The 17,904-nt window shown below is 40.2% G+C and overlaps 1 long non-coding RNA gene across 3 annotated transcripts in view; it reads left to right on the forward strand.

Moving 5' to 3' along the window:
- Positions 1 to 271: 271 nt before the first annotated feature.
- LOC117777531 overlaps positions 272 to 17,904 on the forward strand; it is a 29,648-nt gene continuing 12,015 nt past the window's right edge. Inside the window, exon 1 of one of the 3 annotated variants that reach the window (XR_004616625.1) lies at positions 272 to 401. This is a non-coding gene — a long non-coding RNA (uncharacterized LOC117777531). Of the gene's footprint in view, positions 402 to 2,710; positions 2,906 to 14,689; positions 14,949 to 17,904 lie in introns of those variants that run through there. The other 2 variants (XR_004616624.1, XR_004616623.1) reach the window with 2 other exon arrangements.

Below are 17,904 nucleotides of genomic sequence, written 5' to 3' on the forward strand. Positions count from 1 at the left end.
TAGAGCCAGAAAGAGCTAATAAATGTTTCAACAGTCATACTTGATCCTTCCCCTGTATATTTATGATTTATTATTTTTGATCAGTTATTAATTTCTTCATTATGTAATGTAATTATGAAGTCTAAAAAAAAATAAAAGAGATGTGAGAGGCAGCCATGCTGGAGAAAGTTTGAAGGAAATTGCCGGGCTACAACTAGAGCACTGTGAACAATGTGCTCTCTTTCTATCTCGCTCTCTCGTCTCTCTGCAGGAGGATGAAGCACAGAGATGTCTCCAGAATCCCTTTAAAGGAGCCACCAGGGCGCCCAGGGACCGGTGAGCAGCAACCAGAGACCAGCACTCGTCCTCCTGCCCAGAGTCAGAGGAGCGGTGAACTGAAGAGATGATGCGTTCACAAGCCAGTAGGTCATAGCTGCAATCTGAGGCTCCAGGCTAACACATCACAGACAAACCAGAAAGGCACTCTCTGGCTTTCAATATTGATCACTTCTCACACATTCACAAACACATACACACACACACACCCACAGACAAGCATCACATGTCAGAGAAATCAATGAGCAGACAAATTTACACTGGCTGTGAACCAAGTAATTCTACTGGTATTTGTGTTATTTTTTTTTAGTTTGTGTCAGCTCGAGCGTATATGCATGAGTGAGAAACAAGAGTTGAAAAGTTGAATCCAGAAAGTTCAGAGATTTTTAACAAACGATTGGTGGTGGGGTGGGGGGTGTACAGAGAGGAGGAGAGGAGGCGTTGATGAGGCGTTGTCGGAAGGAGAAGAGAGGAGGGGATTAGGGTTGGCGGTTCGCTGTCGAACCAGCATCGATACAACGGCAGCATTTGCCTAATCCCCTGGTAATGGGAGCTTAGCAGCCTCCTCGGACACACAAACACTCCCACTGCCTCCTCCTCCGCTCCTCTCCTTCCCTGCCCTCTTCCCTCCTCATTTACATAACATTAGAGACATTAAGGCGGCCCCAACAAGGCCCCATTATGTGCCTGTTGGTTTTGGGTCCCAATGCGTCGGCCCTGAGGCTTTGGAGAGGAGAGGAGCAGAATGAGTCAGAACATCACAGAGGCTTGTCCACTGTTTTGTCTGCTGGAGATGGTTTGTGTGCTTCTAAAGGACGTATTGAAAGAAAAGAGAGAGCGGTGGAAAGAGGGGCAGAGAAAGTGATAAATGGTTCTCTGAGAGTCCAGAGCTTGTGATCTGATCGCAGATGTGCGTCTAAAAAAAAGTCAGCGGCAACACCTCGAAAAATGCACAGGCTTCAGCTTAGATAGGTGTTGTTTGCTTTTCTGATGATTAATAAGGCAACAGGAACTTAAGAAGCACCGTGGTAATGATGTTTCATGGACGCTTCTTGGCTCCAGAGTTGTTTTGCGGAGCAGAAGTTCAGATATCAAGGTGACGGAGCAGAAGAAGAGAAGTGAGATTTTCCCCTCACAAGCCAGTGTTTACTCACCCTGCCACACAGACCCTTCTTTATCACCATGAAACTATTCAATATACCATGTGAGGCAGCAGCTTTTCAACCGGGACAAGTGTAATGGTGATAAATGTGATAATATGTGGTGCAAACAAGCTGCAAAAATTCTCGTTAAAAAATGTATTTTTTAAGAAAAGACAATTACATTATATGACTGGAGAAACAGAAATCCTTACATTCTCTGTAGCCTATTAAGATATGCATTACTTCTAATAAGTGATTATTATGAAAAGACACCGACAACACAAAATACTGCATCATTTTTATGCCACCATAATAAAGATATATGTGGAAATAAATAAATGACGAATAAATGACAAGTATTTATTCTAAGGGAATTATTTTATAACATGATTTTTTTTACAACAAATGATAGAGGCCCCACAGCAAAAGGTGTGGCCTTGACAGTCCAGGAATAAGGAGGTGTTATTATAACATGAATTCTACTGGTTGAGCTAAAGACAGCAGTAACAGTTTCTCTAAAGTTGAATTATTCACCTCATATTAAAGCAATAACATTTTACAGGAAAATATTGTAAAGAGGAAACCTGTCCAAGGCCATGAACATTCACACCAACATAACACACAACAGCATTTTCTGTGTTTCCTGTTCTGTAATATCTGCCTTTAAGATTATAAAAACTATGTATATCATGGTTGTTGGAGTGTAAGAAAATAAACATTTCATACTGCAGACATTTTCACCCTTACAAAACCACTCGAAAATGTTTTTCTTTGCTAGTGTTGTAAAATAAAACACAAAGTATCTTATAAAACAACAGAGAATTTGTCTGTTAAACATGAACAAATTACTAAATTTAACGATAAACAATTTGTCAATACACTATAATTTGGTTCTAATTTTTGAATACACTTTTTCAAATTAAGATCATTTATCAATACTTTTAACTAATACCTGGGACATAAAACAGTCAGCTGTGTCTTACGCTGAAAAGACAGACCAACAAACTGCAGTGTCACAGTACTTACTGATACATGGTACCGCAGACCTCATATAAATTTATATATATTTATATTAAGTGACAAACACATCCTCCAGTTAATCGTCAAACCACAACAAACCATGAACCATCAGAGAAAAATATCAACAGTGCTGATGTGTTTCTCTGCTTTTTATAACTTTCCCCCTTTTCTTCGCTTTCATTTAGTCTCATAAAGCAGAGTTTTCAGTTGGCTTCAAAGCTCAGTGCCGAGCTCGGTTGGGGGCCTTCAAAGCCCCCTGTCTGACGGCAGGTTTAGGCACAGAGAAAGCTTCTTGTTCTTTAAGGATTTGGCTCACAAATAACGCCCAGCCAGGGCCAAGGCAGCTCGCTTGCACCCTGACAGGATCGTAGGCAGACTTCAGCATGTTAGTGATGTGTTTTTTGGGGGCTATTCCTACTTCTGTCTGAGTGAGTACCTGCTCTGTTTGGTTTTATTCTGCTCTGTGCTCATGTTTCCAATGCTGCCCTTTTCTTAGAAATACTACAAATGTATCTCGTGATGTTTGAGACGAAAGACATTAATCTAAAAAATTGTTGATGTAATTTACTGTTATGTTATTATTATTATATTATTTCATGTTAGTAACAAATTTTTTAAAATTGAAATTTAATTTAATAACAAATATATTTGAGGTTATCTTTTGTTAATCTTCTTTTGGTAATGGTTCTCAATTTGAAAACAATTTAAGTTGAGGGTTGAATAATCAACATGAAATTTTAAAATGAGTCTCTAAGTAATCACAATGCTTATGAGACCTTTTCTTACAGGGATATTATAATGGTTTAATTCTTACTACTTAATTATTACATATATAGAACTATGATGATAGTTGAGTTTAATTTTTTGACACTGGATAACTGAAAAGATAAATAACATTTTACTCTAGAGTGTTTCTTTCTTTGCTTCTTGTCTCAAGTCTTAAATGGAAACTTGGACCCAAACGAAACAACAGGTTTCTGCACTAAATACCATGAAAAAGGGAGGAGACCTGACTCTGACCAATCACAGTATTTTTAACAGGTGACGGACAAACAGGTAAACAAAAACTGTTTGTGCAGAGAAGAAGAAATAGAAGATCTGTGTGGATCTTCCCTCAGTGTTTGCTGAACAAATTTTGCCTTGTAAATCATTGGCAGTTATAAATCGGAATATTTTTTTGATGCAATAGCATTTTGTCCGAGTTTTTATACAAATTTATGTTATTTGGCAGGTTTTTTTTTAAATAGTCAGACATCTTGATTATGACGTGTTCATATTAAACAAGCACATGAAAGGGATTTTTTTTTGTTCATGAGTAGATTTAAAAGTTAGCTGGCATTTTTGTGTGTGTGTGTATGTGTGTGCACTACTTACTGACTGTTTTTGATAGCACACTAGCAGAAGTAACATTACGTGTGATAGCGTTTAAGGCCTTTAAGTTTGTTGTGCAGTGAAGAATAATGAGTGAAGGAAACAACTCTGTCACCCAGCAGCTTCTTCGTCCCTGACGTTTGAAGATGGAGGTCAGACTCTGAGTGATATGTTGATGAATGTGGATGAATGTTGATGAATGTGGATGAATGTTGATGAATGTTGATGAATGCTGATTCCTGCGCGTGATCAGTGATAATGCAGCTTGACCTTGAAGAAACTTCGAGTGCTAGCTTGAGCTCGGTGCTCTGTTGGCCTGTTGTGCACACGTCACCTTATTATTCTGTTGTTATAAGACATTAACCTGTGATATTTTATATGTCAATACATTAAATCTAATGCATAAAAACCAAAGGAAAATGACCCACTGTAAACCAGGTGTGAGGAGCTTAGCACTGGTCAGCAAACATTTCTAATAATTGTCCTCCTGTATAGTTTTTGCATTTTTTAAACATATAAGTTAAAGACACACGTTTCATAACGTTAACACAAATACAGTACAAACTGTTTTGTCTGGCCTATAGCCTTGCTGAGGTGTTTTAAGGTATGGTCATTTGGAATTAAAATAAAGTCGCTCTGTTATCACCCACAGTGTAAACACAGTATAACCTTGGTTCTCCTATTCACCGGCTATGTTGATTCATACTTGTGTGTTGTACTGTGGTCTCACTCTCCTCTATGTTCTTCCTTTCACTTGTTTGGCTCTGCACCTGTTTCCTAAGTCTTCCATTTTTTTTACCAGACACATGCAGCCTTTTCTGCTGCTGCTCTTATTGTTAGTCACTTTGGATAAGGGCGTCAGCTAAATGCCTTAATTGTAATTGTAAATTGTAGGGCTGCCCACACGTTAGCCCAGCAGTCACAGCCCTCTTCAGAGAGCAGCGGCGAGAGGCTGACGGGATGAGATCGAAACAGGCAGCCATTATAATCAGTCATTGAGCCTTTTGGAGGAGACATTCAGTGGCCGTGGTTTGTTCTAAATTTAAAGGGAACCTCTGTGACCTGCTGGCTTTCACATCGGCCTGAAGCCACTCCGCTCTCCCTCCCTCCTCTCTTGTCTTTTCCTGCGATCCCTTATTCATTCCCTCACTCCCTCACAGTCTCTGCTTTTCTCCCTGCTAGTCTTTGTTTGTCTTTCTTGTGGAAATACTCAACGTTCTTTAAAGAAATAACTAAAAACAGAAACTTTGAAAGTCACATTTACGATTAGAGTATTTGATGTTATGACACGTGGTTGCGTCATCAGTCAATGATATTATCATTGCCAATAATTTTCATACTTTTAATATCTAGTATATTTTCCGAGTCAGTGAGATTCTGCAGTATCCTGAGCTGTTCTCTAATTAGACTGTAATTTACCGTTGATGGCAAACCTTTCCTAGAATTGTTGTTGGCATCACTATTGCAATAATCTGCAAAAGTTTAGTTTTTTCTTTATTTGATTTGTTGTTTGTTGTTTCCTTGATTATTTTACTTCAGTGTGTAACTTTGTTAAAACACTTTAAGACCGAAATAGTGGCGCTGTTCACAATGTGTTTCCCTTCTTCAGGTTTAAATATGGACAGGGGTTATGTGAGGAGAGTTGTTGTGGGAGTGCGCGTTGCCTGAATGATAACCAATGAATGACGGCCGCGACAACATCCACAGTATTTTAGGAGGAGCCATGAAAACATAACGATGAAATAAGATTGCAGTATTTACGGTAGAGGAGAAATTAGAAAAACTACCGTTAGATGCTCTGATAGTGTGTTTTTTAACTTCGTGCAATGATACAACATGATTATTGACTCGTTCGGTCTTTACTGAGTTACTCTACTGTTCGGTGGAAAGGGAGGGGGCAGGGATTAGAGCCCTTCCCAGCATGCCTTGAGCAGAGGACAGGGAAACTCCCCCTAAGCATGTCACCAGAGCATCATATGGAGGATGCAGATAGACAAACAGTCACACTCGGGGGCAATTTACGCTCTCCGATCCCTCTGGCTTGTGTGTGTGTTTGGGCTGCGGGAGGAAACCTGGGCAAACATGGAGGTTAAATCAAACGCCACACAGAAACCTACGGTGGGCCGATGCGGTACCCTGGTATTATTATCCGTCACACCATGTGTCTTGGCCTTACCTTTCCTCTCTCCCGCCATTTCTTTCTTTCTCGGCATTGCACTGTATGTGTGTGTGTTAGTGTGTGTGCCTGACTTCTCCATAAAGAAAAAACGATGGTTTTCAGCTCTCCAATATGCTAATCATATTTCAGTTGTTAGCTGTAGCAGGAGAGAGGGAGGCAGGGAGGGTGTGAGGGGGGGAGAGCAGAAGGTGATGTAGACGAGAATACGAAACAGTGGAGGGGGAGAGAAGTGAGGGAGAGAAATCGCATTGGGAACCGGAGGTGAAATAGACAAGAAGGAAGAGAGGGGGCGAGTGGAGTAATTAGTTAAGTTTGGCGCTGGTTTATAACTCAGACACCTTGTAGAGACAGTTGCGAAGGATACCTGAATCTTCCTCCCTCCCTTTATCTCTCCTCGTCCTCTCTCCCTCCCCCCGTCTGTCTCCCTCTCAACCTTTAAATAATGCAGTGCAGGAGATGGTTCTTACATACTGAGGAGGTGTCAGCACGCAGTTATGGGAGCGTCAGCACCATTGCACCCACCTAACTGACACGTACACACGAGCGCGTCCACACCTGCACACACATCTGTCATCTCTGTTTAGTGTGTATACACTCTGCCACACTGACGAGATAATTAGACAGGCTTATACTGTTAGTGCGATGCATTAAGGCCCAGTAACATGAAATAAGTGCTAATGCCACATATTTATACACAGACACACACATTGAAAAACGTACTGGAAATGCCAAATTAATTTAAAGGTACTGCATACAAAACTAGGCCTTTACAATATAATGTTTGCATTAGGTGACAGTTTCAAATATTTTACTGTAAAAGTGCATTATGATTAATGTTGACATTAATGTGTTATAACAAGATGATATTTCACAGTGGAAAACAAACAAGAAGCAGTGGTTAATTCAATAAAACAATGTAATAATGAATGGAACGGATGGGTTGATATATTGAGTACTCAATTGTGTGTATTATATACTGTTTTAAATGTGATATGCATTTCTCAACATTGCTTTCTTTTTATTACTTTGTGAACTAAAAAGCTTTTTTCAAAGTTAGTCTGACAATTGAGGGGATATATTATTATTATTTGTATTATTATTATATACACTATAATAATATAATAATAATCATAATAAATATGCCAAGCTACATACAAATATTTCTATGATTGCAAGAATTTATGTTGACCCTAATAACAAGATAATTTAGAAAGCAATGTGAATAATAATTAATAGCATTTGATTATGCTTGATGGGGGGGGGGAATTGTAGCACAGCAGAAAGCACACATGATTTAATCTATTCTTTTGTTTGATTAACAAAGATGAACCCGGTGTAATATGGTCATTTCTTTTTGCCTGCAGGGATAAAAATGTTAAAATGAGCCAAAATGTAATGTGATTTATATCCAAAGCATTTTCATATGGCTGGATGCTGCCAGATAAAATGGAACAGCGTTTGTTTATTCATTTTTTATGTTCCAGCCATTTTCAGCCATGTCTTTATAATGTTATGTCTCACAGACCATTGGCTCACCTAACACCTATAGAAATAGCAGGGAGCCATAATGTAACCGTTCAGCCAGCTCTTGTTTCCCCTTGTTTCCGAGCCACTGTGGACCTCTCCTGTTTTATTTTTTCCTTCCAGGAACTGCTCTTTTCTGAGAAAATACAGCCAGACACTTTTTTTGTCTGCCTGTCAACACTGGATCTGTTGCTACTTTAATAATCTCAACGTCAAATTTGTTTTAGACAAATATCTAATAATAGCCAGTGTGTTAGACAGAGGGCTCTTACCCAAGTTTAGACGCAGAGAGCGGTTACACACTGTCAGGATCCCTTGAATACTGAGCTGATGAAATGGTTGCCTATAATAATACGATAGACAACACATGGCATTGTATTATCTTTCTGCAGGACTAATACTGTATGTACATTCTTTGTGGGCATGTTTAATTGCACTGTGACCTTGAAATGACACAGGAACATTTAGAGAGTAATTTAGAAAGTCAGCAAAACATTACTACATCCCCCCCCCCCTCACAGCTTCAACACTTTATTAAAGGCCAATACCGGTGTTTCTGTGATGAAGCTTGAAATGTGAATACAACGTTTAATCATTTATGCTAATTTCAATATTATAAGCAAACAACTCACAAAATGTTTTCTTCGACGTGTTAAGAGTTCCGTGTTCAGTGTGTGGAACACCTAACAAAGCAGGGCTCAATGAGGGAGTAATACGGCGGGGAAGAATGTGGTAGAATAGATTATTATATTATTAATACTAAGGGGATATTTCCCATATCATTTGAAAGGAGAGTATCACCCACACGGCTTTGTACCCACAGCCGAGGCGAGGCTGCCTTTATGCATAATTCATATTTCCATATCGTCATGATGATCATGTGCTATGAGTGTTTGCTCTCACAGCAGGGAGCTGGTTGGTGGTGGAGGTGTGTGTGTGTGTGTGTGTGTGTGTGTGTGTGTGTGTGTGTGTGTGTGTGTGTGGGGAAATCAAGGTGTCAGGAGGGACAGAAAACGCCCTGCAAAGGGGGGCTGGGGGCGGGGGTGGATGCATGTTTGCCTTAATTATCCCCTCGTCTTGATGCGGCCCATTTTCAGATTTTTCTAACTAGTTATTTTCACACAGTGGAGACAGGCGGCAGGAGCAGGACGAGGAAACAGCTCATAAATAGCTTGTGAGTCATATTTTAACTCACAGAGCTGAAACACCTCTGCCCTGTGATCCCCAGGATTTTTAGTGTATATTAATTGACTGAAACCTACTCCTCTAAGATTGTATCACAAAGATAATGTCACATAATCTTATTTTGGGCAAATAAGAGCTCGGAAATGTTTCGCTGTTTTAAAAGACCAAAATATATATAGATCTAATATAGAAAACATCCTTAACATTAAAAACACACTGTCAGGAAATCGAATATATAAACATATACATATACTATAGTTAACATGTAACTGGGGTGTCAACTGACAGCAGTGAAATGGAGATGTTGCAGTCTCAAAAAACCAGTTGATCAAAAACAACACTTCCGGAAAAAGATCAAATGTAAAACAGAGGTAGAAGCAGAGTGAAAACAATGGCAATGCTTAGCTTCACGTTTGGAGTGCAGTGTTTCATCTGACACTGGACAAAAATGCAGACATTTTCAAATAAACAACTAAAACTGTTCATTGAACTTTATCTTTACATCTTGACTCCTACGAGCATTTAGATTTATATACACTCAGTGAGAGCAGCATATTCCATTCTTTCTATCCATTTCAAAACATTACCTTTTATATATGATCAATCAAGAGTCTTTCAAATTTGAATTGTTTGTTGGGCATTGGGGTTTCATGATATTTCGGTCCCAGCACTGGCTGAGCAGATGTGGGTGGGGCTCCGTCCTTCTTGAACCACTGTGGCGATGCCTCTGACCCGAGCATTTAACCTTCAACCATTCACACTAAGACATCAAGAGTAGGATTGTAGCATTTTAAGTTCCAGTAATTAAATAACATTTACAATTCATTTATATTAATAATGATAATAATAATACTAAAAATGAAAACAGTAAGTGTATCATTATTAATATGATGAATGAGGGTTGTTATTCTTCCTCTCCTATTGTCTGTTTAACCCCCCTTTCTCTCCATCCTCAGTGAGGTCGAATCGATCCAGTTGCTGCTCTGAATCTTCTCAAGAAGCTTTTACACACACACACACACACACACACACACACACACACACACACACACACACACACACACACACACCACACCTCATTCAGTCTCGATATTCCGCTCTCCCTGGGGACAAGATGGACGAGAATTAACTAGTTGTTATGGACACACACCTATCCCATATCCACAAGAAAAGGCACACAAATAAATACACACATTTACTTTTATGTGTGTGTGTGTGTGTGTGTCTGTCTGTCTGTGTGTGTGTACAATTTACCACTGAGGAGTGTGAAGTTACTCATACTTAGTATTCCCTTGGTGTCTTACAGAAAGATATTGCAAAGTGTGTGTGTGTGTGTGTGTGTGTGTGTGTGTGTGTGTGTGTGTGTGGTGTGGTGTGGTGTGGTGTGGTGTGTGTGTGTGTGTGTGCGTGTGCGTGCGTGTGTGTGTATATGTGTGTGTAAGGGCTGGAATTCAAAATGGTATTGATTAAACACAGCAGGGGGTGAGTGTGTGAGCGCTGCAGATAGCTCACTCACCTGCCACTCTGCACATACACTACACACACATACTACACACACACACATCAAACTGTCCACTGGCTTCATTAGAAAGAGGCTGCCTGGCTTTCGATATGATGAATAAAATAAATCAAGGAATTTTAATTCAGCTTTGAGCAGCGAAATATCAAATTTGTATTGAAAGTGTGTTTACCAACCGTGTTCTGTCCTCCACTCTGTCCTCAAGACAAACGATGGAGGATGTGTTTGACAAGCAAGCGCTGACAAAGACCAACTTCTCCTTCACACAATCCACCCCAACAATGGCCGTTTGAGCTACTGGTGTGTCCACGTGATCTTTTAAAGGGTCACTGAACAAGGCTTTGAATGAACACTGCACACTTAGCTTTGAAAGATATTTGTTGACTTAGTCTTGAGGAAAACCGCCAGTTTTGATTTTCTTTATTTCACTTACAGGATAACTAGGTTCCCGTTGGCAGAAGGAGAGGCCGCTTTTAATAATTTTTGACGCTGGTATCTTAAGAGTTAACATCACCAGATTGAACCAACCATAATCTGAGATATGTGTCCATATTTCATGTGTTATTGATTTGGCAAAGTTCATATAATCATAAACAAAGGACGATTAAAAAAGTAGCAGTTGTTCTCACTTAAAAAAAACCTCTTCTCTCACAATTAGCGGGTAAACGCAGGTTTTTAAACCCGCTAAAAAATTTTGATTTTACTTTTTTTTCCCCCAATGCGTCACGTTCAACATCATAAACGCACCAGAAACTGAGGCGCTCGCTCACCTTACTGTTTTGTCAAATCGTTCACCCGAGCGCCATATTTCCATAACTGCTGATAAAACCTGTGCCTTCTGCAGTCATTTGACTTGGGAGTGAATGCAGATAGAATCCATTCCCATTGCAGTATAAAGTCAGGTGTTAATTGGTGTACAAGGTTTTTTTTAAAAAGGGGCCTTAGTTTGGTTTCTGTAGCCCATGTCAATATGCAGGTAATTTCTAAGCACAAGTCTCTTCGCATGCAAGTGCAACAGGACGGTGACTTAAATGGTTCCTCTCATCAGTCGGGAGCCTGTGTTTGTGATAAATATGACACGGTAGTCGAGGAAATGTGGCGGTTACATCTGTCCGACCCTGCACAGAGCCAACTGCTGATTGATTGGTTCCATTTTCAGTGTTTCAGCCACCAGCCTCTTTAAAGTGTGACGCCATGGTGACTTCATCATTTAAAGATTGGGATAGGTTGTGGTCGCCTTACATCAATCAATTAGAGGAGTAGATGCATTTACGGTTCTATTATTACACATAAACACAAATCTGGCTCCTGAAAGACTGAGGAAAGAAATTATATCTTCTAACCTGTGTCGCCAATGAGAAAGACCATGACCATTACTATTGATAATGAATAAGGCTTCATATTTGAGATATCCAGAATTATGCATCAACACTTATTACAGTGAATGCAAAGGAAACCAGAACTTAGACCAGATAAGCTGTCACATATGTACAAGATTGTAAGATACACTCAAGTAGTTTGATTTAATTAAAATGTTCTTAACAACTATAATAACTAAAAAGTTTAATCTAAGCATTACCGATATATGCGCATAGTACCACTCCTGTCCTCCACACATCCCTCCTCTGCTTCTGTCTCCAGTCCTGTGCCCTATTCTATTCTTCTCCATATCTATATGAGGGTAAAGAACTGAAAGGTAGATGGTTTGGTTCAATGTTGTGGTAAATAGGAGAGGAGGTTAAAGATTAAAATATGTTTTACCGAATTTTCCAGGCTGAGCTCTCACCCATTTACTTATTCTGTGAACTACGCCAGGATGGGAGGAGAGGACAGGCTCTATATTCATATTCATCTCGTGTCATGTATGTTTCTCTATAACTCTACGGCTTCACATACGAAAATACAAAATGTTTAATGTTGTGGCACAACTTATTCAGCAGATGGCAGGACCGGCTGGTGGCTTGTTACTGTAAGTCAATGTGGCCTTCAATCGACGGTTTCCCTTTTTCTTTTCTTTTTTTGAGGGAATGCACTTTGCCTATGGTTATCTGGTTTTATCCCACTTACAATAGTGATGCTGGTTACACAAATACACAATAGTGTTTACTGAGTTTTCTCTTGGGCTTCACACAGTTAATGACCCATTACACCCATTTCTAGACCTTTTGACAAATATCACCTCTACTACTACTGTGTAGCATATGGGGGCACTCTGTTGTGTCCTTGTTCATTGTATCTCTATCTATCTGCTTGTCGTTCTGTCCATATCCTTTTTCTTTCTTCCTCGCTCACTCTCTCTTTCCACACTACTGGGTTTTAATCACTGCTGTAATTGGCAACTCCCTGCTGTGCATGTGCACACACACACACACACACACACACACACACACACACACACACACACACACACACACACACATTGCCAGAGGGTGTGTGTGCGTTTGTGCGTCCGTGCGTGTTGTGGGGGCAGGAGAGAGATAAGGATAATGAAAGAAGGAGAGTTTCAGAACTGCAGGCCAACTCACCAACTCAACAATCTGTCTGCTGTGAGGAAGTGGAGCTGAGCAGGCAAATGATAATTATCTGAGAGAAAAAAGACATGGCTCAAGATTTATTATAGAACACAAACATTGTGTTGGAGTTGGTGGAGAACCTGACGCTGCCCCAACTTATTCAAATTAATCATTAGGCCTGTCGTACTGAAAGTATGTCACCATTGTGTATATGCAGTATAAGCACAGATGCATGTTAGCACAGGTAAACAAATGAACAGATCACAGTTTCATATGTTTGCATATGGAACAAAGATTCTGATTTGTTCCCCACAGCCTTAAAAGTTCATTATCAATTGTCCATTGTTGATGATGGGATGCAGACTCATTTACACCACACTGACACCTCAGGCATGCTCTGAGCAACCACAGTTGTTCACATTCACGTCCAATTTTTAATACTTAAATAATCAGAAATCATCTAAATCACAATGTTTTCCCAGTTAAAGCCCTCAGAGTTCCAACTGAGGTTCCAGTTTTGTGCTAAATGTTATTTAAAAGTTATACAAATATTTAAAAACCTTTAAGTAAAAACACTGTCATAGTTAGTATAGTCTTATAACAGTCTAAGGCAGACAGAAAGTAACATTATTCTGAATAACTGCAATATACTGTATATTGATTGCATTTGATAACTGTCTTCTGGAAGATTTACTTCCAGCAGGGTTGTTGTAGCAGGACCCAGCATGGAGCTGGAAGAAGAGATTTGGTTGATTTTCACAACTTTGCTATGTATGCGTAGTTCCCTCAATGTAATGTTATGGATTTATACATTTGAAGTCAGGATGCATAGCTGTAATTATTTAGCAGGAAATTGGGCTAACTGAGCATGTGCTGTGACACACAGAAAGATAACAGGATGGGAGATATCTTCGTGAGTAAACATCATTGAATATAGATCGTATAGATTGCTTGCCATAAAATCTTGTTAAATTATAGAAATGGCCTCCTATGCACGAACAGATCTGCTGCTGCACATGCAGTGAAAAGGAAAAATTGTTTTATTTAACATTTTTCTTAACTTTGTTATGAGTACATGTACAAGTGGGGGAACAATAACAGGAACACATTTACAATATTTATGAATCTATTTCACTACATCAAATTTATCTGCAGCAGAAAATGTCCATCCATCCTTTATCTATACCACTTATCCTTTGAGGGTCACAGGGGGAACCTGGAGCCTGGAGAGGTCACCAGACAAACAACCATTCAGACTTACATCCACACCTACAGTCAAGTGTTGGAGTGGCCTTGTCAGGTGCGTGTGTTAGAATAAAGTGCATATCCCACCACAAACTTCCTTTCCCATCCTATCAGCACTAATGAGTCAGTGCTGACAGAAATCTGCCCTTCACAGTGTTGAGACTTAATGCACAGAGCAGCACCACAAGCCAAAGTGCAGCAGAACACATACACTGTGAAAAAAAACTTCCACTTAGAAAATTGAGCAGGAAGAATGTGTTTCATCAGTGAAAAGGGTTTGTTTGATTTCCACTGAATATGCCGAGGCTCAGTGAACCAGCAGTTGCCACCAAATCCTACACTGTGAGAACCATGTGACAATGGCCATGCTAAAGAATCCTGGCTTTATGGTTATCATGGCACATTGGCCGCTAAAGGGAAAGGTTCATGCTTGTGTGTGTGTATGAGTGTCTTTTATGTGGGTCACCCCACCATGTCTAATGGCCCCTCGCTGCGTGCCGCGTCCTGCACTGAGCTGCTCCCCGCTGTCACACTCACACACACACAAACAAACGCGTACACGCAGTGGGGGAGATTTTGGGGTGTCCCTCATCCTAATACCCTCCACAATACACCACCACTGCATCTGTTGCTCCTAGCTGTTCACAAAGTTGAAAGTTGGATCAGTGAAGTGCGAGCATGTCTCCCCTTTCTGTCTTTCTTAGATTTTGTCCTCTCCTCATCACCTCTTCTCTCTCTCTCTTCTTTCTAATACTTTTTAATTGAATCTTACACCAAAGACGGGTGCAACGGTGCATTTTGGTTCCTTTTTCCCCACCCTTAGTTAACTTGCTTTTTAGAGTTAGCTGACGGCCCATTCTTTGCATTTAGTCAGCTTAAAGTAGAAGAAAAGAGCGGCAGGCCCCCATCACGTGGACAGCAACTCTCTCAGACAGGTGAGCATCTGCAACATGCAACTTTTAAGCACCTCTGTGACTTGTGCTGTGTGTTCTTCTCTGAGGAGTCTATAATTGGGTAGCTTGTGTATTACTTCAAATACTTTTGAATAATTAGGAACGTGCTATTGGATGGACATGTATCAGCTTGTTAGCATTGGTAGTCCTGGAGTAAAAGCTTGGCATCTCTTACTATGTCTCAGAATCCTCATATTGTAATGGTACGAACATATTTTTAATTAGAAGCATTTTTATTACTGGTAGGACGAAGAAAGGTTTTTTGTGCATGTCTAAATGTATTCTGGGTGAACATGTGTAGCTTCCCCACAAAGAAGCCACTGTTTTTACTTTCCTTGCTGCGTCTATCCAGGCAGTTACTGAGAAGACTGTCATTAAAATTGTAGAGCTGCAATTATATATATACTATCTGTTTTGTGGAGAGGAGAGGAGAGGAGAGGAGAGGAGAGGAGGAGAGGAGAGGAGAGGAGAGGAGAGGAAGAGAGGAGAGGAGAGGAGAAGAGAGGAGAGGAGAGGAGAGGAGAAGAGAGGGGGATGGGTGACCGAGAAAGGGGGAAGGAAAGAGCTGAGATGGTGAGAATCAGAGAGAGCAAAACACACCAAAAAGACAAACATAGGATTATTACGACAATAAGACAAACTTGGTGCAACATGAAATCACATGAAACATCTGTGCACATAGACACACCCTATATGGCATGCATATTTACTTCGTTCCACATACACACACAGAGTAAATCTCAGCCACAGAGAAGCCAGCTACGTCAGTGTATTTTCACACTGCAGTAGTGTCTCTTTGTCTGCCTGTCGGCCAGCCAGCTGTAAGATGGAGGGCGAGAAATATGCTTTTATTGGACGGCTTCAGGAGACAGAGGACTCGGCTTTGTAATTTTTGTTTCTGTACAGCATTGTTGTCACATTGATTTCTGTCACACGATTATTTCACTTTGCTGTTCGCTGTTTTCGATTTGTTCTTTTTCTCCGTCAACGCGTGTATGTCTGATTATTTGTACGTGAGTTGGGACGGTGTTAATGTGTGTGTGGATGTCCAACAATGCTTTGACTACAATTACTAGTTCTGCACTTTAGTTATGTAAGCTTAGTAGTTGAGACAGTGTGTGTGTGTGTGTGTGTGTGTGTGTGTGTGTGTGTGTGTGTGTCTGAACAAACAACAGCTGATGCTGCATGTGGACAGGTGGACAGAAGCTCGCAATCCCCCACTAATTTTGACACACATTAGGTATGTGTTAGCATGTTTGTGTCGACTCTTATGTGGACTCACACACACACGAAAGAGGTCATTGTTCCGTACCATTCTTTTCGAAAAGGAGAACAGTTACCATATCGGGGGGCACACACACACACACACACACACACACACACACACACACACACACACACACACACACACACACACACACATACACACACACATCACGTTAAAAAAAGAATGGGACTGCATTTTAATATAATGTATACCAATACCTAGGTTCTGCAACACATGCTGCTTTTTGTGAAGCTTCCAATATTTCTTTCTTTTCTTTTCTTTTCTTTTCTTTTCTTTTCTTTTCTGTTTGTTTGTTTTTGCTCAATGTACAGTGTGGTGTTCATCACCAGTGACAGCTGCTCATCATGTTTATTGGATGACAGAAAATATAACTTGTCACAGTTGCTATGTCATCAGCTGTGCTCTCTTATTTCAAGCTCCATTTACTTGACCCAACACAATAAACACACAATCAGAGTCACAACACTGATGCAGAGACAATAACAACTCCCCCCATGCCTGACTCTATAAAACCAGCAGTGTAAGGGCTAATGCATGCCGATTTTAACCTGAACAGATGCAGCATAATTTTTCGTGCAGGTGTCAGTGATGCACTGCCTAAGGTGAAAGAGCCATTTCAAGGGGAAAACATTGATATATGACACACACACAGGCACAAAGTAAAACCCTAGAAATGCATGGCGAAGCAGAAAGAGCCGCAGAATGATTCAGATGTATAGAAGGCCTCAATGAGAGGATCACCATTGTGTGATAAACACAAACACAGATGCATTTAGGTTTTGAATCCAGGTTGCTTTTCATTGCTCGCAGTGGGAGCCGTCCTAAAGAAACAACCCTCACACACACGTACGCACACACACACACACACACACATGCACACACACCATGGACCGGACTGATAGGATTAGACTGGTGCTATAGTCACTCTCTCCCTCTTTTTCTTCCTTTCTCACCCCCTCTCCCTCACGAGCTTGCCAAGCCTTGATTATTCACAAGGTTAGTTCCTGATTGCCTATAGCAGTAGCAGACACAGGTTCATTATCTCTCCACCTCTTTTACTATGCCTCTCTCTGTCCTCAGTGGTTGAGTGAAAAGGATTCACTTGCTTAGGACTCACTAACATTCTCTCAAAAAATTAGAATGGCACAAAATCTAATAACATTTAAAGCAAAATCAGTATCTCTTATAAATACAGTTTTCTGTATTTATTGGGATTGGATTGTATTTATCTTCTTTAAATCATAAACCAATGTTTTCACATTACTAATATTGAGGGAAATCTATCCATCTATCTATCTCTACACTTTTTTGTTTATTATCAGTGGCTGCTTGGCTCTGGATCTATAGAATATTATTTATGCATTCAAAGATGATGTCAGCTGTCAATTATATTAATAAAAATACAGCAGAGCTGGAGAGAGGCGGGCGTTGCAGAATACTGATGACACTGTATGTGGTGGAGAATATCGGCACTGCTGCTGCAGCAAGCTTCAAAAGGTTGCCGTCAGCCAGCATTTTGTTGTAACGCTGGAGCTGCCATTACAAAATCTCCACTGGTCGCTCACATACAGCTTTACAAGAAAATATTTTTAAAAATAGAATAATAAATCCTGAAAAGAAACCAGCTGCTGTAATCTCTTAAAACATATT

Source organism: Hippoglossus hippoglossus, chromosome 16 (genome assembly GCF_009819705.1).
Source record: "Hippoglossus hippoglossus isolate fHipHip1 chromosome 16, fHipHip1.pri, whole genome shotgun sequence".
Lineage (NCBI taxonomy): Eukaryota > Metazoa > Chordata > Actinopteri > Pleuronectiformes > Pleuronectidae > Hippoglossus > Hippoglossus hippoglossus.